Below are 26,598 nucleotides of genomic sequence, written 5' to 3'. Positions count from 1 at the left end.
TTGTTTACTCGACGGGATAGACTCTAGACGGGATGTTTCTGACATGCACAAAATAATCTGTGTATCTTGCGGATTTTTATTTATTCATTAGAATATGATAAAGCTACTAAACTTTTGTCTATTGGGCTGCTTTCTGCGAGCGACAAATGTGCTGTGAAAAAGCTGCTGGTGGAAACGGTTCTGAACACATCTCTGTGCGCAGTAACGCGCATCTGCGAGATTCGGTGCGTCAGTGACTGAGGGCAGGGCCCCGTTTCAATTGAAACGGGTGATACATAGCTAAGGCCGCCTATGGCTAGGGTTCATGTGGTTAATCTGTACACAAGCACCACCACCCCTTCTTCCTCCTCCTCCTTCTCCTCCTCCAAAGTAACAGAGCCAGAACTCTGACTTGACTCCAGAGAACCCCAGAGGACACTGCATACTTTCACCCTGCCCTAACATGCGTGCCTGTGTGTACACACACACACACACGCGCGCGCGCGCTCGCACGCACGCACGCACGCACGCACGCACGCACACACACACACACACACACACACACACACACACACACACACACACACACACACACACACACACACACACACACACACACACACACACACACACACACACACACACACACACACACACACACACACACACACGTGCGCGCCAAAACCTCGCTCAGCTGCCTGTCCAATCGCCACACCCGTCTGAATGACATCAGTCTGTGATGTCATCATGGGACCAGTGAAGGCATGCTGTCCAGTGCAACTTCATCACATCATCATCATCATCATCATCTGCTGGCAGAGCTGTGGGTTCCATTTGGACGGGAGGCAGCTGGATCGTAATGTTTCCTATAGTGTGTGTGTGTGTGTGTGTGTGTGCGCGCACACGCGTGCGTGCGTGCGTGTGCTTGTATTACTGTACTCGTGAGGGCCAAATGTCCCCACAAGTATAGCAGATTTTTTTGAGAAACAGACATTGTGAGGGTAATTTTTCCTAGTGCTCACAAGAGAAACGGTTGTTTTATGGTTACAGTACATATGATTCGGGGTTTACAACTAGGAAAAGATTCGAGTTGGGGTGTTAGGGTTAGACATTTAGAGGTTTAGGTTTAGAGGTTAGGGGTTTGGGAGTTATGCCCAGTTTTTATACTCAGTCGGCGCCAGTGTCGCGCACCGGAAAAACTGCCGATCTACAAGCTCACAACGTGTCGCAGCGCGACACGTTGTGAGCTTGTGGATCTGCTGTTTTCCGGCTAATTTCGAAGCCGGAAAACATGAAAACATGAAAAAAATTCTATGTCCTCACAAGTATAGTAATACAAACTTGTGTGCGTGTGCGTGTGCGTGCGCGTGTAAGCAGAGGGAGCGGAGAGGAGAGGCTGATCGACGCAATTGCTTTAAATTCAAACAGTCTGAGGCAGACAGAGTTTGGCTTTCTTTGGCTACTTATCCCTGTTCATAATAAGCTCCCTGGACAGATTCTCGTCTTGTTTTTCAGTATTTCAACCGGGAAGTACATATTACCATGACAGTGCTTGTTAAGGCATGAGGAGGAGGAGGAGAGGGGAGGACAAGTGGAATAGAGAGGAGGGAGGTTAGACGACAGCTTGAACTAGACCAGTGCTTCTCAAAAAAATAAAATAAGGTCAAGGGCCCGAAAATAATATGTATTCGGCCGCGGACCCCCATCTGAGTATATTTTGTGCCAGCGACCACCAGATTTGTGTTCCCATACAAAATATTCCAAACTTTTTTGCATCAACAAGCTCACAACGCACGCATCAAATCCCAACGTGTTGTGAGTTTGTAGATCTGCTATTTTCAAATAACCGATAGGGTTAACATATTTTGATGTTATATCAATTGATTTTGCTAGGGACCTCCAGGAACACACTCAAGGATCCCTAAAACACTACACTTTAATTCATTCATGTAAATTGCCTTTACTGTACGACTTTTTTTGCCTGGTTAGTAATCTCATAAATGTTGTCTCACATGACCCCCCCCCCATACCAAATACCAGATACTGTAGCTCTATTGCAACCCTTAAAATTGCATTTTTCTCTCGTCCCATCATCTTGATGACCAACTTGCATGTCAAATACAACAGTTAAAATATGTTTTAAATGTGTATGTATAATTTTATCAACATGTTTTAACGGTATACTGTAGTACATGTAGGTCTTTTTTATTCTTCAAGACTTGTGAGTCATTGTATTGTATTATTGTAACGATAGAGACATTCATGATCTGGATATGAGATACATAATGGGACTGTCAAGCAAGAATTAGGAACAGAACAGCATCACTTTATGAATGGCCGTGCACACGTCTGAACGGTTGCCACCCTAAGCTCCTTGGTGACAGATGACTGCAGATGATACGTATCACTGACAGTGTAATAAATGGAAACAGCTCTGGTTCATCTAAAGCAGTGGTTCTCAAAGTCGGGTCCAGGGACCCTCAGGGTTCCTTGAGGGGGTTCCAAATGGACCCTTACAGATCTGTAACTCCGAGAGTTATGGGGGTGTTATGAAATTAAAAGGTTTGAGAACCAAGTGCTGTTCATGAAGTGTTCTGTGGAGAAGCTCAAGCTCTCTGGAATATAGTGAGTAGGTATCAGGTAGACGCTATACCTGCTGCCAGACGCAGAATAGATAATATACTGCCAGTGAAAGAGATAGAAAGAGCCAAGTGAAAATGCTAATAAACAAGGAACAAGACAGGGTCTAATAACAGCGTGGCTGCCATGTGGAGCTTGGACGTCATGTCGCCCGTCTATCACCACCGTCTATCACCACCTGTCTGTCTCCTGTACAGACCACCTTCAGAGGCCGGCCTCTTCCTAGTGGGACCAGAGACGATGGCGTGGCTGCACGACACTGAGCTGGACATACGACGATACACGAAAGGAGGAGATGTACTATGACGCCAATACTAAAATAGATAGATAGATAGAGAGATACTCAAAGTCGCTGGACAGAAACAAGATAAAAACAACATAGGAAAAACTAGTTAAAAAGGTCAAAAACTATAAAAGAAAGGTAAACAAAGGGGGGTTGGGATTTATGTGGGGAATGCAAGTCTGAAAAGGTGGGTTTTGAGTGTGGTTTTAAACGTGGTGCGGGTGGGTGCAGCTCTGATGTGAGCTGACAGTGAGTTCCACAGTGAGGGGGGTTGGGGGTGGCCACCGAGAAGGCCCTGTCACCCCAGGTTTCACTCATTTGTCCTGCGGGTGTCCAGGAGGTTGGCATCACCCGACCAGAGGGAGCGGGAGGGGGCGTGGTGTTGGATGAGTTCAGAGAGGTACCGGGGGGCCTGGTTGCTGAGGGCTTTGTAGGTAGTGATTAGTATTTTGAAGTCAATTAGAGATAGATAGATAGATAGATAGATAGATAGATAGATAGATAGATAGATAGATAGATAGATAGATAGATAGATAGATAGATAGATAGATAGAGTAGATAGATAGTAGATAGATAGAGTAGATAGATATATAGATAGATAGATAGATAGATAGATAGATAGATAGATAGATAGATAGATAGAAGATTCTGAAATAGACACGATTAAACTTCAACTAAATGTTAAATGCACTATGAACCCCCAAAGCCACCAAAGACTCCCCCACACACACACACACACACACACACACACACACGCATAGGCATAGACCCTCTTCCAGACGGCTGGCCTCCAAAGAGCCACGCCATAATAAAGTGACTCAGGGAGGGAGAGAGAGAGAGAGAGGATCAGTGAGGGCGGCAGGCCAGAGCGTGCTGCAACCTCAAACCCCATGGCAGCGACTCAGCTAGCTCTCGCTGTTGCGTCATCTTGTAGCTCCTTGTGTCAGCTGCACGGATTCCTGGGCTCTGAAGCGCTCCATGGTCTGTATGTGGCACCGAACAACACACTCTATTACGCTGTTCACTGACACCATTTTAACCCATTCAATCCGGGAACGCGTCTACAAATGTCTTCTAAATCCTGACAGTTTTCTGAAAACCGCATGTTGCTATAATATCAGTGGTGCTCAAACTTTTTCTTGTCAAGGACCCCCAAAATGATATGTATATTTGGCCGCCGACCCCTATCTCAAAATATTTTGTTCCAGGGTCCCCCAGAAGCAAAGATTTGAGTTAAAAATGTTCGCTTTAGAAAATGTATATATTCAAAGATTTGCAGATTTATAAGCTCATGAGCTTGTATATCTGCTATTTTTGAATAGCCAAATATAGAATAATGGTTATAGGCGAAAATCTAAAATGACACAGATGCGTTCCCGGATTGAATGGGTTGATCTACAGTCCAGTGCAGGGTTTCTCAACCAGTGGTCCACCACTAGTGGTCCGCGGCATGATTACAGCTGGTCCATGGGGAAATGTTTTAATAAAATATATTGTCAACTTGTTTCTGTTACCACCAGTTGTATGCGTTGTCTTCATACAATATATCACACATATTTCTTTCCTTTTATTTCTCCATATTATGGAAAAATAAACTAAAAAATGTACCCTTCACTTAATACAATATATTGCACTTTTGTTAAATGTATAAAAAAATATGTTTAAGTAACATTTCATAAGTGCATCAATTGTAAGACAGATGTGGTGAGACCAAAGGTTTAAAAAATGACTGTCTTGATATACTTTCTTGCGTGCAGTGTCGCGCAAATTGCAGATCTACAAGCTCACAACGCATTGCAGCACGGCACATTGTGAGCTTGTTTTGGTGTGCGACAGCAGGGTCCAACTAAGTATGAATCCGGCTTACAGATCATTAATCTTAAATATACACTTTACATTAAATACATACATGTTGTTGTGGGGAGGTGGAGTGAGGTGGTCCTTGAGGATTGTTCGAAATATGCAAGTGGTCCGGAGCTCAAAAAAGGTCAAGGAATGCTAGGAAGTAAAGCTGAATACTGCAAAGTGTGCGCGGCAAAAGTGTCCAAATGTGTCACAGTAGGAATGCCAGCGACAAAGTGCTTTCAAAGTGTCTCTGATTCTCTATGAAGATTGAATGATGGGGCTGATTATGTTTATGTTATGATAGATAATCCCCCGGTTTCCATTCAGCGCGAGTAATCCAGCCTGTCCTTTGGGGGCCTCTCTCCGTCCCGCTGGCTGTCAGGCCTTAGTGCTAACATCATGTTGTCGTTCCCTATAGATCACCTCCAGATGTTGCATACTGTTCACTTTCACTATATGTACGCAAAGCCAAATACCGCTAGAGATCAACTGATATACACTGTATCTGCTTTCTGCTATTCTCAAGCTGTTTGAATCAACTGGGTCGCGTGGTCACGGCCTTTTATATGGAGGTTTGATGCAAGATATTGCATATTGTTGTTGTCGGGCAGAAACCTGTTATCTCCATATTTAAACTTTTTGTGTTTTTTTCGTTAAATGAACGCCCTACTTGATCATACTACAGCGTCACACAAAAGCATCAAAAGTGGCAGCTCGAAACTTTTGAACTTGTCAATCTGCTACCTTAGCTATTTTTTGATTTTTTCTGAGTTACGGATATCGTTAGCCTCATATATTAGCATATATTGCCTGAGTCATATTTTTAAGGTTTTCAGAAAAGAACAAATGAAAAATCAAGTCATGTTTAACTGCTTTTATTTATTTCTGCCAAACTCTACTCTCCTAACACTGCTGTTATTTCTGACTAAGTCAAAAAGTTGATTTAAAATGACTTGAAAAAAGCGATGGAATGTGGAAGCATTATGATAGGCTGATGACATAGGCAATAAGGCACAATGAAGCAGCAGTGTTAGGAGAGTAGAGTTAGGCAGAAATGTCAATTTGACCAAAAAATTACTTAGGCAAAATGCTATGAGGCTAACGATATGTAACCCTGAGAGTGTTTGTATACTCTCAGAATTAGGTCTTTACAGTATAGATTTGCGTCCTGGCCTGGAATTTTGTAAGGGCAAGGCCACTTGGCCTTTGGTGTTCATTTGTGGTGGTCCATTTGTTGAGGGCACAAAGGCCAAATGCCAGGGCAGGAAGGCCATCAAATAAAACAAGATTTTAGTCCATTGAAATAATTAATTTAATTTAAGGGTTAAGGATGATTGGTGCCCTGCACCAATCAAAGTTACTGGATTGGTTTAAAGATGGGGACTCAGGGGAGTTAAGAATTCAGAATCTCAACAAAAGACAATGGTGTCTACATATTAACAAAGAGACAGGGGAGAAAGTACAGTCAGCCATTTTTTTGAGGGGCACAAGGCCAATCTGAGGGGCAACGATGGCCATGACCTTCGTGGCCTCCCTGAAATTCCTGCCCTGTTTGCGTCCTAGAGATATCAAATGGGGATCCGTGGCCTATTGCATTACCAAACTGGGGGTCGTTGAAATTAAAAAGTTTGAGAAGCACAGTACTAAGCGGTGCCCAGAGGTAATGCATGTCAATCTGATGATCTTGATATGCTGTGATATGCATTCAGCCAGCCTCGTAGCTATAGCGAACAGAACATTCGACATAAAGTCTGCAGCCATTCTCCAAACTGTAAAAAAAAAAAATCTGCAGCAGTGAATGTTTTACATTATGGCAATAAAGTGGAGGAACCCACATTTGATCAATAGTACCAGGCAAGTAGCCAAACCATGTCATTAACCTCATATTAATTCTGGCAGCAGACACCGAGCCACATTGTGATTGGGCCGGTTTCTAGAGCAGTGTTTACCAAAACAAGACTTCCAGCTCTGCTTTAGCGGTTTCACAGAGAGATCCAGTGACGTAGGAAACCACGACATATTGTTGGCTCCGCGGACACAGAAATGCAGAGAGATGTGAGGTAATGTTGGTGTTATAGTTGTACTTGCTTTCTCGCTGCATGGGATTTACAATGTTATGGACAGCTTCCCAAGGAAATGTAAACCTAGTGGTTCCCTGAATTGTCCAAATAAGCCCAGTAATAACTTAAGACGGTCTGTCTTTGATTGGCTTCAAATGGAATTATTTTAATGATGATTATCAAACTGTTCAAGGGCTTTACAGAAACCCAGGGTCTTGACTGAAAACTACAATTCAGTGAGAATGTTCTCAGTCCTTTTGAATTAGCACAATAGATTTGAGACGCATAGATGGTACAGTAAATCTTACATACTTTAAAGGTAAATGTGCAACTGATTAAAATAAGTGTTGAATAGCTCTATATTCTGATAGTAATCACTGCTATACAGTGTTTGTCCAGTAACAGAAGTCTCTTCAGCTATTTAGTAAACAGAAAATACATTTTCATGTTGGGATACCAATTTAATCTAATTATGAGAGAGATCTCATACAGGATATAAGGATAAACTAGTGAAACTGGAAGCAATGAAACTCATTATGAACACATTTAGAATTGGATCACTATAAAACTTGAAGCTGATAGGGTTCTCTCTCCCAATACAATTGGTGATTCACGTGTTTATTAAAGAGCTGGGGAGACAGGGAGACCACTGTTATTGAACACTTATAGCAAGGATTACTATCAGAATAGAGCTTTAACTGCTTAAAACAAAAAAAAGGTTATTTTTTGTTTTGTTATAAAGAATATCACTTACAGCACCTTTAAACCAGGAATTCTGCACCTCAATATGCATCAAGTTCCTGTCTGTTCCTTATTTGCACCAATACCCGTGCATTTTACCATCAACAATCTGAAACCGTAAATCTGATCTCCCCTGACCTTCTCTCATGATAACCTGTTCTTCCTCGCACCAAATGTAAGACACGTGTCAAAATGTTCCTCTCCTAATTGACCGCTAATCACATTTGCTGAGCATACAGAGTTTTGGGGGCGGCCTGGTGGACTTGTTTCTCCTGAGGGTGTCATGTTTGCTTGTCCCAATCTGGATGAGTGTCAGCAGTCCTCTCCGGTGCCCTTATATCTTATCCTTGTCTCCTTCCAAAAGGCTGTGACAATGACCCCTGTTCCACCTTTTGATGGGAGGCAGTCAGAAAAGAGCTCGCACAAAGGGAAGCAATCTAGATTACTTTTTGTTGCTTTTTTGTTACTTTTGAGTTGCTTTTTTTAATCGGCAGTGTTTCCATGTCAGGCATGTTGTATATACGTCGATCAGCGGTAATAGCTGACGCGTTGCGTTTGCTGCTCTAACATGATGCCCCCTTCTTCCCACTCTACTAATAAATCAGGCTTTAATATTTGTTATGCTTGTATGCATTTAATGTTGAGATAAATGAAAGCTTACAAAGGGAAAGTACAGTATATGGGGATAGAAAGATGAATGAATAACGACATCAGTGCCTTCTGGAGGTACAGTATGAGGTAGATATGAGCCTAGCTACTCACGGCAACACTGTTTTTGGAGTTAATATTAAGTCTCGAAACAGGAAAGATGCAATGTTTGTGGGGCATGATTATACAGGACTAGAACGTTACAAGGAGAGACCATTCAGAGAATGATAGAGGATAAATAATTCAGGACGGGGACTTTCTTGAGAAAAGTCAAGAATATTTTATTAATGTTTATGAGAATGTAACTTTTAATGAGAAGTGGAGAGTAAAAGGGATAGAGAGATTGGAGCCTATGGGAGAGATGGTGGATGTCACAGTTCATACTGATACTCATTATAGGCTCATTAAGATGTATGATGACCCCTGACCTCACCACATCTAAACCATGTGTGTCTGATAGAAAACACTAATAACACTCCTCAGCTCTCTGTCTGTATCTGTGTGTGTGTGTGTGTGTGTGTGTGTGTGTGTGTGTGTGTGTGTGTGTGTGTGTGTGTGTGTGTGTGTGTGTGTGTGTGTGTGTGTGTGTGTGTGTGTGTGTGTGTGTGTGTGTGTGTGTGTGTGTGTGTGTGTGTGCGCGCGAGCGAGCGTGCATGCGTCTATATGTAAGTCCGGAGCTAATCTCGCAAACTGGACTGATTAGTGCAATATGTCTTGTGCTTTAATAGACTGATCAGTGCCATATTTCTATACGTTAAGAATTATTCTCAGCGTTTTGCCAATTATTTGGGGGCCCACTTGCAACATCCTCACGGCCCACCAGCGGTCCCCGGCCCACAAGTTGGGAATGGCTGCAGCAGAGGATAATAGATGTGCTGGTTTGAGTTACACATGCAAACTGCATGCTCTGGCTGCAACATTCTGACGTCACACGTAAACCATTAAGAAGAATTTTGGCAACTCTTAGATCTGGCTTCAGTTAGGAATGCTGTCACTCTGGGGTTTGGGACATACGCACGCCCGCACACACACATATGTCTCTCTCTCCCTTCACACACACACACACACACACACACACACACACACACACACACACACACACACACACACACACACACACACACACACACACACACACACACACACACACACACACACACACACACACACACACACACACACACACACACACACACACACACACACACACACACACACACACACACACACACACACACACACACACACACACTCTCCTGGATATTGTGGCAATAGGGGCTAGGCTCCAAACAACAACTATAATCTTACATCATCAACAAACGGTCCAAGCAAGACAAACTCCAGAGGTTACCTTTTCATTTGCATGCATTATTAAGCTTCATGATTAGCGTTTGTTTAGTTTAATGCCTCGAGTCACCCCATTACCCATGCCATTCTACACCGTGGACTTATTCCTGAAAACAGTAGTATTTTGTTTCATAGCTGTTAGTTTAGTTGATAAAAGTATCACATTATAATACTGTTCAATTATGCGTTCATGAGAGCTCTCTACACTGGGATAATACTTCTCTATCTACACAGTGTTCATTTAACTCTGATGAAGGCTGGATGGACAAAAATGTTTAACGTCTTTTTTTGAGGTCTGTAAAGGCATGAAACGGACAATAAAAACAAGTAAACAGATGCTAAGTAAACTGACTGCGACCCTCCGCCGTTTCTTCTTGTATAAATGGAACCAAACTGACCCTTATGTGTCCACATTGTTCCATTTGTACACTCTGAGTTTGACAGTAAAGAAAACAACAACCTATGTTGTGTTTTTAATTATGAGCAAATAAACTAAAACAGCTGTGATGTAGCTGCCAAGAAGGCCTTCAAATGTAATTAATTAAAAGTAGCGGTGCACTGTAGTAATAGGCCAAAACACAGTTTCAGACTGTTAACCGAAAGTAAGGTAGCTTTAAGGATATTTCTTCAGATAATTTCTTTCTGAAAAAAGCTTCATGTACATGTAGGTACTGTGCATGTTATTTCCATCTTGCAAGGTAATTGAATTATCCCAAGATTGGCTACTGAGAATAGGTCAAATATTGAATTCCCATTTTTAATGAGGTGAAGCTGGAATCTTTTGTTGGCATTCATGGTTATTAAGAAGTAAAAGGATTAGCTGCGCTTGTGGAAACTGACATGCTATGCGTCTTTACCCAGGTATGTCCAGAATGACTGCTACCAAGCCATAATGTTTCATGTTATACTCTGTCATACAACAGTGTTGCACACCAAAAATAACAGATCTACAAGCTCACAAGGGCTTAAGAAACCAGTAATGTAGCCTATGCTTAATGGATCCGAAAAACATGCACACATTCTACTACTAATTGTGGATTTATTCTTATAGCCTAGCCGTTTTGTGGGCCTTCAATGCAAAAAAGCATCTTTGAAAGGATTTTCTTACATATATACTTCTATATATACTTGATATGTACTGTATACTGTGTATACTTCATGTGTATATGTCAAGACGATGCCAACCAGTCTCTGATCATAATATGATAATTTCACTATACTTATTCAGAACTATGCCATCATAATCACACCATACAGTATGTACACTACACTGAAACTTGTTTTATAATGTGTTTAAAGAGTCAACATAAAGTATACTGCAATGTGTTATTGATAGTAGCTTGCTTTATTGAGCTATGTAACTGTTAGGTAAATTGTTTTAAAGTTATATTGAAGTTAATGGATTTCTAAATTCTATTAGTAATAACTAATTCCCACTCTCCTGTTTTTGCCCACACCCAAAGCATTGTGCCTATATCTGATTTAAAACCTTCAGTAAAGTTCTGTGAATCAAGGCCTGTGTCCTGCCTATAACTAGGTCAGTACAGCCACTTAACTTCAGTACAGCCACTAACTAGTTCAGTACAGCCACTAACTAGGTCAGTACAGCCATTAGCTAGGTCAGTATAGTCATTAGCTAGGTCAGCACAGCCACTTAAATAGGTCAGTACAGCCACTTTACTTCAGTACAGCCACTAACTAGGTCAGTACAGCCACTAACTAGGTCAGTACAGCCACTAACTAGGTCAGTACAGCCACTAACTAGTTCAGTACAGTCACTAACTCATTTAGTTCAGTACAGCCACTAACTAGTTCAGTACAGCCACCAATTGTTCAGTACAGCCACTAACTCATTTACTTCAGTACAGCCACTAACTAGCTCAGTACAGCTCAGTACAGCCACTACCTCAATATGATATAAAAGGAAGATTAATTATTCGATGCGGGCCGGTGAAACTAGTTCATTACTCATGTATTGCAAACTCACATTTCAGGCGTGAGATCCGGCCATTACTGGACCCTTACAGCCAGATAAAGGATAGCTCCTCATCACACATAGGTTTGCTATTCAAAACACCATTATAAAATCTCCGAGCTACCACTGAAGTGAAATCATGATTGCTATAATGATATAATGTTCTTTCCCCATTGTCACAAACAAATTGGTTGTGGCCAGTCACTGTTCCCCTAGGATTCCTCTGTTTCTGCACAACGATGCTGATGGTTTAAAAATTATTCATAATGACAACATAAAAGATCTTGTCCAATAAGATTGAGAAAGTGATTTATTGCATTTTGAAGGAAACATTACTAATTCCTAATAACCTGCAATTATTTCATAACAATCCACTTAATCAAAACCAGCCAGTGACAGCACATTAGTGGTAATGGTCATTACTTTAAAAAAAACGGACTTGCTATTCTCATCTCCCGTTTTGTCTCTGAGCAAGTAAACCACAGAAAAACAAAACAAACTGGAAAAACAAAACACAACTACTGCTATTAATCCTGGTGAGTGGCCAAACAAGCAGCAAAAACACTATTTTAAGCCAAAATAAAGTCTACAGGGTGTTGACAGTTTTGAGATTTCCGCAGGTGTGTGCGTGTGTGCGCGCGCGTGCGTGCGTGCGTGTGTGTGTGTGCATATGTGCTTGTGTGCGTGCCTGCGTTTTTCATACTTTATACTTCTACTCCACTACATCTCAGGGACAAACTTTTTACTCCACTATACTTATTTGACAGCTTTACAGTAGCTATACTTTGCAAATTTAGATTATGAATACAAAACATACATTAACCACTTAAGCACTATTTTCTACAAGCTCCCCTTTGATCTGCTATTTTTGAGTCCTTCTACTTTGGTACTGTAAGTATATATTGTATTGATACCAATACTTTTGTACTTCTACTCAAATAACATTTTTAATACAGGAGTTTTACTTGTAACAGAGTATTTGAATACAGGAGTTTTACTTGTAACAGAGTATTTGAATACAGGAGTTTTACTTGTACCAGAGGTTTTTTTGTTTTTTTTAAGATGTGTTTGGGGGCTTTTTCTGCCTTTATTGATAGGAAAAATGGGGAGAGAGATGGGGGGTGACACACAGCAAAGGTCGTCGGGATCGGGAGTCCAACCCGCGTCATGCTGTCAAGCTGGATTATCAAGGTACGTGGTATGCGCGTCCACCACTGCTCTTGAATTGGGACAAAATGGTAGCAGAACAATGACAGCTCCGTTCATGAACATTGTGAAGGAGAAGAGTATTCTGCTTCTCTGCCTGGGCATTATGGAAACAGTCAGATCTTGTTTGGTGATATCCTCACTGCCTTAATGGCTTACAGAATAGTAACATTTGTTTACGGTTTAAAATCCTGCGGTTCTCCAAGAAAAACAAGGACGTTGGCAGCTGAAGTTGGACGGATGGATAAATGTGACACGGTCTGGTAGAATGTGCTGCAAGTAAGCAAACGTGAAATCGTGCAAATCAAGGAAATATATATATATTTTTTGTGTTTAAATGTTGAGGAATCTACTAAATATAACAAACAGCGGTTTTAGGATCACAAAAGACTTACACTGTAATTTGTCCATAACCACATGAACCCTAGCATCCCTATTCTGGGCATAATAGCCGTAATAGGCGAGCATTTGACAAAAATATACAAGCCCACACCACGTCGCAATGCGTTCTGAGCTTGTATCAGTGCTAAGACATTTGGTGTATGGGGAAAAAAGGAAGGGGCACAGTACAGCATATGGGTTTAAGTGGTTAAACTAGTAACTGCCGTGAGGTGTGAGATAACACGGATTTGTATATAAATAAGTATAATCTTATTCAACTATTTTCAGATTTCAAGATATGACACATCATTTGAAAGCTTACGATCTACAATTTCGAAATATGATTAAACATGGCCGTGACTTACAGAACATTCTCTAATCCTGTCACAAATGTGCGACACGGATCAGTGAAACTTCAATCTGCAAGGCAGTCTGCAAGATAACCAAATACAGAGGTAACAAATCCCTGTACCAAGATCATTTCCGTGGAGGGAAGAACACAAGCAAGCAGTTAAAAAATAAGGAAACAAGTGATGACACCCTTTGAGGTTTTACTGATCAAATGCTGAATACAAATATCCAATCATACATTCATTAATCACTTCCATTTGTGTTCTATGAATGTGCCGTAGCTATCCTAGAATCCAACTTTTGTTTCGGATGAAATTGTAACAAGCCATGTAAATCATGCCTCATATCTACCAATTATCCACTATGACAGTTGCTGTGGTTCAATGATCTTCAAATTGAAAGTGTCTCAACTGCCGAGAGGAATATGGTTTCAATAAGAGCCCTGTAATGATGTGACAGTCATCACCACATCTTAAACCAGTAGATTCCTGACATCACGTGTCACCTTTAGTCATCATACCTTCTGTGCAATTAACATACAGTAATGCTGTTATTATTATGATGTACACGTTTTAATCTTTGAGGTCATAGGTGAAAAAGTGACTTGAGTCATGAAGAATACAAATACTTAATTTATAGTCTGTCATATGACGGTGTCAGGCGCTGAATTATTTGAATCTGAAAATGTAGATTGGCTATTTTCAGTGTTCAACAGGTATAAATCAGGCCGGGTAGTATCAAGGTAAAACACTCATTTTGAAGAAGACTTGCTTGTCGAAACGTTAATAAACATTGACTGGGTTGGACTGGGAGCAGTTTAATTACTTTGACAGTAAACTTAGTTGAAAGTACATTTTCCCTACCGTGATCGGTCAATTTGTCCTGCACCTATTTTCATAGTGGATGTGAGAGCTCTTAAACACAGAGTGGTGTTGAGGTAAAACGCTCACCCATCTATGAGTGACCAGGTCGTGTTGAGGTAAAACACCCACCCATCAATGAGTGGCCCGGTGCTCCAACAAACACAATCGGCAGTTTTTGCCAGTGAGAAGCCAGGCATTGTGTCCTTGTCAGTGTACTATAATGACTCTTACCCATTGATTGGGTTGCCTGTTTGGTGCCTGTTCCTATAGTGTGGAAAATAAATCTATTTATTAGCCACAATTAAAAGCGAATCATGTTGGGACGGCATGGCTCCAATCATGTTGGAGCCCAGACTTAATGGTGATGATGTCATAATATACAACGTCAGTCGTCTATGACATATCTCTGCGCTCTCTAAGTACATGGACAGTTTTAAAAGAAATCTTAAGACACACCTTTTTAACATTGCCTTTACCTATAGGTTTTACCAACACTTCTTTTTTTTTCGCAGAGGACGCGAGGACGTGATGTGCCAAGTGGGAAGTCAGTCAGATTGCCGGGTGTCCAGATATATCCACAAATCTCTGTATCCGTCTGTGTCCCTTTTAAGGCCATATATGGAGATTGCTCTGTCTGTCTGACCGATTGATCGGTCTGTCTGTCTGTCCCTTTTATGCCCATATATGGAAGATCCCTGATGTCATCAACATGACATCATAGTACTGACTCATAGACTGGCCTCATGATAATGTGTACATGATAATGGGTACTGCACTAAGTACCCTGACGACGGGTACAAGTTACCACGGGCATTAGATAACCAGAGGCTCAAGGGATGCCAAACGAGAACCTTCGCAAAAAAAAGGATGATTTTACTTAAAACTTAGTAGTAACTTAGTAGGCCAGTAGCGTACTCACTACTCAGTTAGCCTACTGGCAGTGTGCACAAGCAACGTGGCGCTGATCAGTCCAGCAGTGTGCGAGATCAGCCCTTACAGGCGGCTAGCTCTCATAGAGCCACGCCGTAAAAATGTCAAATAAATATATAGTATAATAATAAATGCAATACCAAACAAGTCCAGAACCCTGCTGGCACCTGTGTAAGCCATCAGCATGATGTAAACATTAACACTGAGTACAGAACATTAATGCATTGAGTGCATTTCAGTTCTGTTCCAGCACTTCATCAACAGAGTGACACTGTCGCACGGCAACTCGATAAGACGCTGATGAGAAAAATCTGTTGTCGCGGACGGGCGGAAACCTTGTACGTCCAAAACGGTTACTTTTTCAGCAAATGGAAAAAAAGAATGTGTGTTCCAGTGGATCCAATGTAGTTATTATTTAGTCACAAGCTCTTGTAAATACTCACAATGTGACGCGTTTGTGAGCTTGTAGATCGGCTATTTTTGCAACTTTTGTCTGACACTCAGGTACGACTTACTTACTAGTATGACGAAGTAGGTCATTCATTTACGAAAAAACATAAAACGTTGAAAAATGGAGATACAAGGTTTCTGCCCGACATCAACGATGTGTAATGTTAGTACCAATCAACCACTATTAAAGGAGCGTGTGTGTGTGTGTGTGTGTGTGTGTGTGTGTGTGTGTGTGTGTGTGTGTGTGTGTGTGGGGGGCTGCCAGAGAGGCTCACCACAGTGTGTGTGTGACACCATCAGAGATGAGGAAATGGAAGAGAAAGTGAGGAGACAAAAAAAAAATCACGTAACATTTTTACAAGGCGTCATTGAGGAAGGAAAAACAAACATAACTTATATGTTTTCAAGCTGCAGTATGCTTTTCATTACACTCCTGTGGTAGAAAAAATAATCCCTTTATTTCACTGCCAGGTAATATAAATGCCATAATATAAATAATACTATAATGGGATTTATGATTGTAGACTTCCTGTACTGTTTGGTAAACAAACTGATAAAGATGAGTATAAGGTCAATAGGTCACCAGTGGTGGGAGAATAACGCACTTTACATTTTTACAAATCTCAAAGTGCTACAGGGTTTAAAAACAATGGCATGAAAATGGCAAGGGCAAAAAAAACAACGACAACAACATAAGACCCTACTTGGGGTAAAAAAGTAGGGTCTAATTAAATTCAAGGCATAGAAAAACAAGACCCAAGGAAAAAACTAAGAAAATGCTTTGTTAAAAAGGTATGTTTTTAGTCCATTTTTAAAAGCGTCAGTACGGTGGGCTTTCAAGTGGTCGGAGAGGGCATTCCACAGAGTGGGACAGTGGAGCAGAAAGTCCGGTCGCCCATGGTGCAAAGCTTGGTCTTGGGGGACACACTCTGCAACCTTGTGATGATGGTCTGAGGAACAAAACGTCCACTCTCTGTGTAACTTTCACCATGTCACTTGTTACACTTTTGAAAGTAAAAGACTATATTTTTGCTTCCAACAAGCCTCAATGTTTGTTGTTTATGTACTTTCATGCTGGCCTCTCGCACCTGTCTTCAGCCCTAGTAAGCCTTGAGTTTAGAGCGCAAAACGTCGCTATCTTTTTTACTTAGGGACCAGTCGAAATTTACAGAAGGGGGTCCCTGGAGGAAAATAGGGGAGGGTCATGCCTTTCTAATTTTAGTACAAGGGAGGGTCAGCTACTGTAATTCTACTTTGAATCCAAGGGAGGGTCATGCAATTTTGAATTGATAAAATAGTCTGTTTTTTATATACATTTTTAGTACAGCAGAACAGTGGTCAATGACCCCTCTCTATTTCAAACGATACAAAGGATTCAAATCCAGTAACACCTTTGTCTATTTAGAATCAATGACGGTCGTTAACAAGCCATCAACACACAGCAAGTGTGAACGACCCAGTCAAATCTATTCAGCGTCTTAACGAGGTGGTTGAACAATTAAGCAACACTTCAACAGGTGTTATAGCCTGGTAAACCCTCCCTCCGGAAATCTCATTTCAATTCGATTTCAGAAAGGAGTCTGGTCTGAAACGCCTTTCTCCAATAATCGCTCTGCTCGCCGAGCCGACGAGCCTATCAGCGTCGTCGCTCATTGTTCTGTGATTGACAGCGACAGTTGGCCAATCAGGTGGCGAGTTCGAGTGAGCCCGAATGAACCCGAGTGCAGCCTGAGAGCCGCCGAAAAAAGACGAACGGCAGCCATTGTTGTTTGTGCGAGTGCCTTCACTTCTTACTTTCAGTTTTATAACGCTTTCAAACTTCTTTTTTGAGGCACGGAATTTACTTATAAGATATCGTTTGGATAGAATTTAGTTGTTTAACTTCATATATGTGGTCAATTAATCATGACAGAGCCTATTTAAAAATATAAATTTAGAGAACCGGCAGGGGCGGGGAGTGACACGCATGTATCCCAATAAGGCAACCTATTTTCGGCATGGCCGTCCCAAAAGTCCCGTTGCGTCACATAGTCTGGAGCTCGTCAAATTGAACTGCTCATTGGCTGAAGGGGAAAAACGATCATTGGTTGAAGGGGTTGTCAGTCAACGGTATTACTCCCGCCCAACTCCAGCCCACAGCGATTATTGCAGAAAGGCGTTTCAGACCAGACTCCTTTCTGAAATCGAATTGAAATGAGATTTCCGGAGGGAGGGTTTACCAGGCTACAGGTGTTAGGCATATTAGAGAGATGCATTATCCCAATTTCCAACACAGAGATATCCTCTTTTAAGTGTTTTTGTTGCTCATAGAATTACATACACCAGGTAGGTTACAATGACCAATTTATAACTGGATATTCATAGTCATTTGAAGTAATTCTGTGCATGTGATTAATTTGGATCTATATGGACAGTTGTGCATAGATGCCAGCCTAGCTCCACAAGTAAAACCAGAATCATCAGGCCATAATTGATAGCCTAATTGAAACTTACACAGGGGCCAGACTTAGACAGGGGCCATTTTCGAATTGCACAAGTACATATGGGCACATTTCCTACTAATGATGACTCAACCAGGTAAACCGGTACAGTTTCCCTTGATATTCTAACTCCCATTTCTGTGGAAGTATTTAAGGGAGGTTTTAGTACATCAAGGTAAATACAGGCTTTTATTTGATGTATGATGACGCATCAATGTTGTCAGTTACTTGGAAGTCGGATGTCTGACTCGGAGTCGGATGTCCGACGTGCATGTGTAAAACTGTCATCCTTGAGTTGAATTTCCTTTCTGTTGTCACGCACATTAACAGTATCCACCATCGATAAAATAAAATATAATACAAATCTTCACTTTCCTACATTACTAAATGCATGGCCAGGGACAACATGCAATACCTCCACGGACCACCAGTTGAAAACCCATGATGTAGGCAACAGTGTAGTCACCGTAGTTAATAATTATGGGATTCAATGGGTTTCCCAAGTTTAGAACACTGTCCATTCTGCTACCACTACAGACACGACACTGTGCATTTAGCAAGACTGACTACAGTAATGTTCTAATATCAATGTGGAAAGCAAAACATCGGACATATTATCAGTTTTAAATGTCATGTTGTTGTATTTGATGGGGAGGGTTAGGGGTGTCAAGATAACACTAATTTCACGATACATACATGATGTTGGGCATATGATATCGATATGATACATTATTAATGTTCTTTTCTCATGTATCATCAACATTGGCCATCATCTTTAGTTTAAAATAACAATTATAAAGCACTTTAAAAAACAATTACAACGTGCTTTGTACACACAAATAAATACATTTGTGCAAGCTGTGCAAGGGAGAAGTGAAGTTCTCACTAACTATAAACCCATTGTTTCAGAGGACAGATAGACACTAATATAACAAATATAATATAATATAATATAACACTGCATAACTATAAATTCCACAAACCTCATATTTTTGTCATCTGGACTTTACGAACCAAGTGCAGCCTAGTTATTTCCAACAGCTCAAAAAAAATCTATAATACCAGATACAGTATAATACTGTACCATGTAAACAGTCTTAGATTAGATGTACTGTAGGCCTATTTGAGAGTGCAGACTGGCATAACTGCTTTGACGCATGTCACATTAACGAGCGTCAACGAGCATCTGACACACAACACCTCCCCTCTGCAGTGCTTTAAACTGAAAGTGACTGGAGAGTTTGTTTCATTCCTCTCCAAAATATCTTGAATATGATGGAAGACATGATTAATAATTACTGTGATTATGATAAGCTTTACATTTCGTATCATACACCATACAATAAGAACTCCTATAACTTTCACCGGCAAACAAAAATAAAGAAAAGAAAAATAATTTAAAAAATATTACGATACAGTATGACATTGTCACACTCCTATAGGCGGGGAGGGTTAATCTTTTTTTTAATCACTTGGGGAGGGTCATTGATTTTTTTTTTAGTCAAATAAGGGAGGGTCATGGCATTTTAGATCAGGGCACATTTTCTCCAGGGGTACCCTTCTTTAAAAATCGACCTGTCCCTTAGTTACTTTCAGAAAGGATTACCTCATATACTCTAATGAGTAATGTTTCTGTTGTCTGAAAATGAATTATACCACTGCTTCAGTGCTTTTAACACCAATGTTCACCATTTTTGTGAAACCAAACCATTTTGTCATAAACTCGAGACATTTTAGTTAATCGAAAAGGAAAAAGAAATACTAAATCGTGAAGCACATGTGCTGCATATACATATGTAATATGGTATATGAGACAGTATGTACTATAATCAATTTGAGAAACGTTTTAATGATATTGAGTTGCATTTGGATTAGCGTCACTATCAACTGCATGCATGCTAACTGTCTACTACACAGTAAAAACTGTGTTCATTTAACTACAAGAGCGAACGTATGAAACAAAATGGACCCATTTGGTTTGTACACTCAGAGTTAACACTGAGGATTTTGCCGTTTCATGTTTCTGGTATCATAACTAATCATAAAAGACTCCCAGTTGGATCAGCTAGACCTCTTTGAACTATTATTTAATGATGTAAAACACTATATGACAGACAAACATCTAGAGATCTAGAGAACCATAAAATTAGACTTAAGAAGTGATTTGGAGAGTTGTTTAATGATCAAAATAAATAAATCTTGTAAGACTCATGATATCTTTTGGGAAAACAGTGAAGTGTTGGTTTTAGTGTTTCTGAAGTCTTGGGTGGATGAATCATTTTCACGTCTTGTCACCAAAACAGATGATACAGTGTAACAAAACACGCTATTTTTCGTCAACTTTCTTTTCAGTTCTTTAACCACTTTCAACATGGTGTCCCTGTTTTGGTCATGAGACATTTCCAAAAAATACATTTTCTTTTCAAAAATGTTCTAGCGAGAATATCCTATAATCTATTTTTGGCTATTTTGAAATAGGGCTTAAGTGGAAAAAATGTAGCCAAGGAATCACCGCACCCTACCTCAGCAGGTGAGATGCCTGCTGCCTAATGCATTATGTTCAGTCAGCTGTTTTCCATGGCTCAATGTCATCCTGGGTCTATTCTTTTTCAATAATACTTTTTCACACACCTTCACATGTTGCTCCCCGTCCCGTCCCGTCACTGTCCCTCTATCTGTCTTCCTCCATCTGTCCATCTCAATCCCTCTCTTTCTGTCCTCAACATTCTTTGGCTGTTTGTGTGTGCACGTCCTTCGTCCTGTGAGCTATGTTTTTGTGCGGTACTGTATGTCCCTCATATCCCTCGTCCTATGAGCTATATGTTTTTGTGCGGTATGTCCCTCATGTCCCTTACAGTCCTGTGAACGTAGTGTCCTGGCGTCCATATGTTTAGAGACTAGGGGAGGAATGGATGGAGAGAGAGGAAGAGAGAAGGACAACCCTCCTCCTGAGGGAGCATCTGCTTCTCTTCCTCCTTCTCTCTTTCTCTCCATCTTCTCTCACTCTCTCTCTTCTTCCTCTCCTTTTCCTTTCTTCTCTCTCTTTTTTTCACACCATTCTCTCTCTTTCTTGTTCTCGCTCCTCTCTCCTCCTCTCTTTCTCCTCTTTCTCTCTGTCTCTATCATTCTCTCTCCTTCTCTCTCTCCCCCCTCTCTCTGAACTAATAAACACGTCTGACCTATAAGACAGTTGGATACATTACAGACATGATTTAAAACTCAAAGTATGCAGGCAGACGACAAATCAGTTTAGGGATGTGGCTGAGCTCCAGCACCACAAACATTTGCAGATAATTAGGAATAACTATTTCATTTGTGTTCTCTGACCTGACAAGAAACACCTTTTCAACTCTCATAGTGTCCCTGTTTATTCATAAATCAGTGTAAATTGCAATCCTCAGACATTTCACATTACACAGAGCTGTTTGGTTCAATGTTTGTGTTGTTTACGTCATGGATTTATAACATACAAATAATTGTAAATCATAACTCATTGACATGACATTATACATAGGCATGACATCTCCTTCCATTGTCATGCAGACGATATCTTCCAGTGAAGCGCTAGTACCCTACAAACATGTGCTGTTTAGTTAACTGTCCAGCACATATTTTAGAGTGAATGTCATATAATGTCCTTCAATAAACTCTCACAAAACTGAAATTCTCATAATATATAATTGGCTCAGACCACATAAGTTCATAAATTCAGGCATCTCCTGGTCCTTTATAATGTCAGGTCTGTTGCTTTGACTTTGTGTCGTGACTATTGTAATGGTATTTTAACATGTCTTAAGGAGAAACAGTCAATAGGCTCCAAATTGTGCAGAACGCTGCTGCTAGACTTTTAACTAAAACCAGGAGAAGAGAACAAATTACTTCCCTACTCTGGTTGCCTGCCTGCTTTAGAACTGATTTTGCTGATAACTTTTAAGGATCTTCATGGCCTGGTCCCTAAACATATTTTAGATGTATTAACCTTTTATGAGCCAGTGTGCAGCCTGTGGTCCTCAGGTAGGAACCTGCTGGTGGTTCCTGAGTGAAGTGTTTTGTCTCCCATGGATTCCTTGGATCATGACGCAACTTCCCATACAGGCCACGCCCATGTACGCCTAACAAGATTTTCCGCACAGTTTTCTTCTAAACACACTCTTTGCTATTACTCATACAGATTTTGCCCCAAACTCCCCCAAATCGGTATTAATCTGTGCTCACGTGATCAAGAGGTATCTGTCAGCTTTTTCCAGATTCCATTCAGATTGCTTGGCTACGATTGGCATTAAAAGTTTGTGGGAGGGGCCTGTTTTGCACAAAATGTCACAAATCATGAACGCAGTGTTCGATTATCATGAAACTTTGAACACACACTCCCAGTAGGCAAAGGAATAACCGCCACCCCAACGTTTTCAAATCAGCCTTATGGTGGCGCTATAACAGCCCGCTTCACGTTTTGGCCTATAACTGTTGGCCTAGATAACCTTGGATCATGATGTAACTTCCCATATAGGCCCAACTAGATTTTCCGTCATTTTGCATTTTCTTCAAAACACACTTTTTGCTACAACTCCTACAACTTTTCTCCAAAACTCACACAAATCGGTCAGTCAGATTTCTCATATACCATTCCAGTTGTCTATAAAAGCCTTCTAAAACTTGCAGGCTCTGGGTAGACAACCCAACACTTTTCTAGTTACATTATCATGTCATTCTGTCACTGATGTAATTCTATTATGTGTGTATAGATCAATACACACTTGGCTTTCAGTTTATAACAGAACTACAGTAATTGAAGTGGTGCATCAAAGCTGCTGATTTAAAACACTGTGGGGTCCCGACATTGAGAAGCTGTTTGAAATTGATTTATCACTGTATCGTGATTTTACAGCATGCAATTATTTTTGCGCAATTCTTAAGAATTGATTGCCTAATAATTTCTGACCATTCTCTGCCTTTCACATTATGTGTGAATCAGCATTATGGTTCATGAAAAGAAGATGTTATGGGTCCTAGAGGAAAACCGTTTGGCATTTCCACATACATCTTTTATGCAAGTCTTACATTTCTTTTCAAGATATTGTTTGGGGCTTTTTTATGCCTTTATTTGACAGGACAGTAGGCTGACAAGAAATGGGGAGAGATAGAGCAAAGGTCGTCGGGATCGGGAGTCGAACCCGCGACACGCTGTCAAGCTGGATTACCAGCACACAGGAGGTGGTATGCGCCTGGACCGCTAGGCCAAAGGGCGCCCCACAAGTCATACATTTCTATAACAACTGCCTCAGACATCGTAGAGCCTGCTATGGGCCAAGCTGTGCCATATTTTTTGTTGGCCATGTTACGCATAACCTGGACTATCTGTGTGCCAAAATGGAGGAAAATGTACCAATGTAAAGCGCCTAAACAAACACAATTGGCCGGTGTTCGGGGGAGGGAAGCCGGGCGGGGAGGGTGATATTTGTCATTGCGCATACTCCTATGGGCTGGGGGCGGCACCTGTCAGCAGGGAGTGTTGGGGGGGAGGTGTAGGACAGAGGCTCTACGTCCTCCCGGTGGGGGCTCCTCACTGGCAGGTGAGTCAGTGGGATAAAACAGCAGTGACAACACACACATGTGCGTGGGGAGGAATTAATTGGCAACGACTAGATTGGGGAGAAAAAGAAGAAATGACCAATGTATGGATGAGTTACTGCTGGACAAAAACACAAAATACGATCGCAGTGGAACCCTAATAACAGCTGCTTAGAGCCGACAACAGCTTGTTCAATAGTGTGTAGACACTTAATGCTACTCTCAAATTCAAGACGGACAGTTTTATTGTTGTCCACAGTGTGCTTACACAACTTTATTGATTGACACTGCAGTCTCCAGTTATGCCAAGCAATGCAAGCGTATTAAACTTTGTGCTTGTGTCCATAAAATATCCCCAGTAACACGCTACAAGGAGCCTTTTTTTCCGTGGGCCATTCCAGAATATGACAAATTCAAAATTTCAAATCTCTGAACGGTGCTTTGAAAAATGCCATTAAATACATCAGCCTCTTGAAGGCTCAACAGTTGTTTAAAAGGAGCATAATAACTCATAGTACACATAATAAGTGACATATAGCCTAATGTACTGTATGCCTTGATGGGTGTCATAAACTATGTTGTGAAATTATGTTTCCAACACCAATGGAGGGAGAGGAGAGAACTGAGGTCCAGTTCTTTAAGACGTCATTTTTGTTGTACGATATACTGTAAGTGCTCCTGAACTCTCGTTCCAGCAATAAACGTTTGTGTTTTCCAACACTTTTCATACGACAGCTATCGAAACACATAAATGTAAATATGGGTCCCACACATAAATTATACCGAGTCTTTCATTTGACTCAGGTCCAATAACATGCTGCTGAGGGTGACATTGCCATGTGCCTCACTGGTGATTAACATAATCTAAAAAATAAAATAAAACTAAACTAACTTGATAGTTTTAAGGCAAGATTGCATTGTTGCTTTGAGGAAACCACCCACTGAACTTCTTCAAGAAATTAACGTAATGCTCTCAGGAGTGTCTTGCATCTAGAATTACTTACGAGGTAGAATGTATTTTTACTTAAAAGTGAACTGAAAATAGATTTTTGTGTGGGTGCTTTCTCTTTTCTCCACCTCACCCCTCCCTGGCTTTGGCTTCCATTTCCTCTTCTGACCACTCACCTATCACACACACACACACACACACACACACACACACACACACACACACACACACACACACACACACACACACACACACACACACACACACACACACACACACACACACACACACACACACACACACACATGCTGACTCAGACTATATGAAGGGTGGGGAGTCTTCCTTTCTGGCAGAGCACATGGCTGCAGGGATCAGGAGTGACTGGGCATGACGCCACGCGTGACGATAGTGACATTATACCTGTTTACTGCGCAATGCTGCATAGCAGCATGCTTTTAGTTCACCAGTCCTCAACATGGGGACCCGCGGGGGTCCTTGAGGGGATTCCAGGGGCCAGGGTCCCCAGCTAAATGATTGGTTAGCCTTTTGAAATGTCAAGGACCCTCAGTTTTATATGCATCAGACCGCAGACCCCCATTTGTTACAATGCTCTATCTCTGAGACCCGGATCTACACTGTAAAATCAAGTGTTAATTTAACTCAGTGTACTGTGTCAGAGTCATAGATTTGGTCCCTTATCATTTAGCTGGGGGATACCCCTAGAGCCCTTCCAAGTACTCCTGGGGGTCCCTGGACCCTATGTTGAAAGCCAGTGGCATAGCATGTGTTGAACAAGTTCACTTGACACATAATAACCCTAGTCAGAGAGACTTGTTCCGTGTCACATGTAACCCTGTTTCACTTAGACTAGACCATAACACAGCATTTGCCACGATAATCAAAAATCCGATGATCAAAAATCAAGAACAGTAGATTGAAATAATTGATGCAGTCATTTTTCATTACAAGCAATCAGAGAGGATGTACAACATGCCTGCAGGGATTTCCACAATTAAAATAAATTGTGCCTGCTTCAAAGGGAAAAGGGCTTGTTTTGTCAAATATACCAACGAGAGCTATAGGCCCAAACTTGCCTTCATAATCTCAAGTTTGTAGGGTCTGGTCCAAACCATCAGGCATTGGTCCCATTCCCACTCCGCACTGTTAAGAATTGCTGCAATTAAATCATCACAGATGAACAAAATGCCCACTTTCCCCTTCAAACTGTCTTTTGTTTGCCTCTCTCTCATTCGCACCCTCCCTCTCTCTCTCTCTCTCGCGCTCTCGGACTTGACAAATTCCCAAGTAATCTGGAAGGTTTTATGTTTACCTGGGGTATCGGTGGTGGTGTGTTGTTGGTGTCCCTCCAAAATGACTCACTCAAGTTGTTTTTGTTCGTCCCCGTCTGCATTTGTGTTTCTGTGAAGAAGAAGAATAGGGACTTTGAAGTTATTTTATAATACAAAAAATAACCCTTGAATTCAAATTATCTCACTCTCTGTCTCGTCTGTTTGTGTCCCCATATAAACCTCTACTATGATGTCACTGCAGCTCCTGGGACGTTTACAAGGCTTTCCCATGAGGGTCACTTGGATGCGCATTTACAGCACAATGTGTTTACTTTGAGGAGACGCGTAAACAAAACAGAACATCACAGCGAGCTGGGGTTCACCAGGACGGTCAGTGAGGTCAGAACAGGAAAGAGTGAACAATGACAAAAACAATGCCGTTGGTTTGCCAACAGACTGTGGACCAGATCAGAGGAGGTTATGGAGTCAAACCAGAACATGTGATTTTAAATTCTTTCTCCGGAGAGCCTACGGACATGAAGGACTGAAGATGAGCCAGCTTTTATCAAAGCGCAGGATTCATAACTTTAGAAATGATAACTCACCGAGGAGA

General features: G+C 41.2%; 1 protein-coding gene across 1 annotated transcript in view; it reads right to left on the bottom strand.

Moving 5' to 3' along the window:
- Positions 1-26,598, bottom strand: part of klf4 (Kruppel like factor 4) — a 107,457-nt gene that overhangs the window by 44,103 nt on the left and 36,756 nt on the right. The window contains exon 3 of the mRNA XM_084047404.1: positions 26,027-26,115. The gene's annotated coding sequence lies outside the window, so the exon portion shown is untranslated. The remainder of the gene's footprint in view (positions 1-26,026; positions 26,116-26,598) is intronic.

This window comes from Gymnoscopelus microlampas (assembly GCF_963454915.1).
Source record: "Gymnoscopelus microlampas genome assembly, chromosome: 21".
In the NCBI taxonomy this organism is placed as follows: Eukaryota; Metazoa; Chordata; class Actinopteri; order Myctophiformes; family Myctophidae; genus Gymnoscopelus; species Gymnoscopelus microlampas.
The sequence above is the reverse complement of the archived record's forward strand: the minus strand, read 5'-3'. Positions and strand labels throughout refer to the sequence as shown.